The 2,500-nt window shown below is 58.1% G+C and overlaps 1 non-coding gene across 1 annotated transcript in view; it reads right to left on the bottom strand.

Annotated features, from left to right (window-relative positions):
• The window catches only part of LOC126435665 (small subunit ribosomal RNA), a 1,910-nt gene extending 1,874 nt beyond the window's left edge, over nt 1-36 (bottom strand). Inside the window, exon 1 of the ribosomal RNA XR_007580106.1 lies at nt 1-36. This exon is cut by the window's left edge and continues 1,874 nt beyond it. This is a non-coding gene — a ribosomal RNA (small subunit ribosomal RNA).
• Nucleotides 37-2,500: the final 2,464 nt, after the last annotated feature.

The following is a 2,500-nucleotide window of genomic DNA, read 5'->3' on the forward strand; positions in this document are numbered from 1 at the left end:
GACAAGCATATGACTACTGGCAGGATCAACCAGGGAGCTGCGTCAACTAGAGCTGAGCAGCCGGCCGCCCGGGAGTGTGTCCCGGGGGCCCGCGCGAACACGCAAGCGTCCGCTCAATTATTCTGCAAACAGGAGGAGGCTGAGCTCCCCTGCACCATACACCTCGAAACCCTCTCAGGTCCCGGCGGCGCGCAGCGCCGTCCTAAGTACTTGGTCGGGTTCGAGAGAGGCGCAATCGCCCGGGGTTTGGCGAGTAGACGCTTTAGGTGCGACCACCCGTGCTCCCAACTGAGCTTGCCGCTGCCGACAGAGGCCCGGGAGCGTGCTGTCGTGGCATTGCCGGCGGGAGACAACACGCGCCACCTACGGTGACCGGCAGCTCCAACGCCAGCGCCACAGAAGGACAAAAGCCCCACTTGGGTGCCGAAGCGAACTCTCCCAGCACAGCGCACGCGCCAACACGTCCGCACAGCTGCGATACAAACCACCTGCGAGAACCGCAGAGGCGACCGAGCAGCAGACGGCGTCGCGGCGCCGAGCGCCGGGCGGCGGCGCATCCTCAGCGCACACAGTCCTCAATCGGACCAGCACACTGCAGATGTCCACCGCGCTTCGCACCGGGCCCGCGAGGACCTACTTTGGCCGCACGGCGCCGCGTGCAGGGTGCGCCGGCGCGCAGCTGCGCCGCCTGCCGCCTCCGTCGGCCGGCGCGCCTGCCACTGGCCGCCCCCACCAGCCGGCTGTAGCGCGTGCGCCCACGCACCGCGCGGCCAGCACGCCGGGAGGCCCCCCCTCACCGGCCGGGGACGGTCCCACCCAGCCACCGCCGCGTATCGCTTCACACCCAGATGCCATTCACGTTCGTGGGCATGGTGGGTATCGCTGGAACAACCGGTTGGTAGCTCAACCGATCGTCGCCATCACTGATTCACCTCTAGCGAGAACAACCGCACCACAACGGTTTACCAGTTGTTCATTTGCGTAACGTCACCAGCAAACGTAGGCGTCCATCGCCATTTGCAAATTCAACGATTGTTGCATGCCTGTGTCAGGTGTCACGACACACTATGTCTGCCCACATACACGCAACAACATGTGCACGCTTCGCGAACACGTGGAAGGTGGCCCCCGTACGTATGCGATGTCCATTGCGCGAACGACTGTCAACCGGCCTCTGTCGCATGTCGCAGATGTGGAACGCAGTGCACCATGCTATCACGGTGTGTGAGAAGAGACGACTACGTCTGACAACACGCGCCACTACATCAACAGACGGCTCATGCTGATCGCCATCCAGGGCATACCACACTGCAATCCAGCTCTTATAGGGAGACGACACGTAGCTGAGTGCACAACATTTGGACCGCATGGTTCGCCGTTGTTGGCGCAGTCGTTGTACGGTCACATGTACCACGATGTATCATTCAGTACATGAGGACCAATGTGCAGTACAGTGTGTGATTTGGACGTACAACATCAGCGGACAGTTGACACAGGCCGTACCACAGCGTAGGCTAAGTGCTTCGCCATGCGAATGCCAATGAACAACTGCAAATGCCAATGAACAACTGCAAAGGGCATTGAGCATGTACGTCCTGCTGCCATCCACATTACAGTGTATAGCTGCAAGGTGTTTAACATGAAGCGATACACTGGGGGACCGGGCAGTGCGAGTAGCAAACTATATTGCGGGGGTTGCAGTTAGGCAACACTACACTAATTTAACGCGTCGTATGACAATTACAGAGCAGGTTAAGGCCCAACGTGTGTTGGGTTAAGGCCCAACGTGTGTTGGGTTAAGGCCCAACGTGTGTTGGGTTAAGGCCCAACGTGTGTTGGGTTAAGGCCCAACGTGTGTTGGGTTAAGGCCCAACGTGTGTTGGGTTAAGGCCCAACGTGTGTTGGGTTAAGGCCCAACGTGTGTTGGGTTAAGGCCCAACGTGTGTTGGGTTAAGGCCCAACGTGTGTTGGGTTAAGGCCCAACGTGTGTTGGGTTAAGGCCCAACGTGTGTTGGGTTAAGGCCCAACGTGTGTTGGGTTAAGGCCCAACGTGTGTTGGGTTAAGGCCCAACGTGTGTTGGGTTAAGGCCCAACGTGTGTTGGGTTAAGGCCCAACGTGTGTTGGGTTAAGGCCCAACGTGTGTTGGGTTAAGGCCCAACATAGGTTGGGTTAAGGCCCAACATAGGTTGGGTTAAGGCCCAACATAGGTTGGGTTAAGGCGCAACATAGGTTGGGTTAAGGCGCAACATAGGTTGGGTTAAGGCGCAACATAGGTTGGGTTAAGGCGCAACATAGGTTGGGTTAAGGCGCAACATAGGTTGGGTTAAGGCGCAACATAGGTTGGGTTAAGGCGCAACATAGGTTGGGTTAAGGCCCAACATAGGTTGGGTTAAGGCGCAACATAGGTTGGGTTAAGGCGCAACATAGGTTGGGTTAAGGCGCAACATAGGTTGGGTTAAGGCGCAACATAGGTTGGGTTAAGGCGCAACATAGGTTGGG

Source organism: Schistocerca serialis, unplaced genomic scaffold (genome assembly GCF_023864345.2).
Source record: "Schistocerca serialis cubense isolate TAMUIC-IGC-003099 unplaced genomic scaffold, iqSchSeri2.2 HiC_scaffold_1214, whole genome shotgun sequence".
In the NCBI taxonomy this organism is placed as follows: domain Eukaryota; kingdom Metazoa; phylum Arthropoda; class Insecta; order Orthoptera; family Acrididae; genus Schistocerca; species Schistocerca serialis.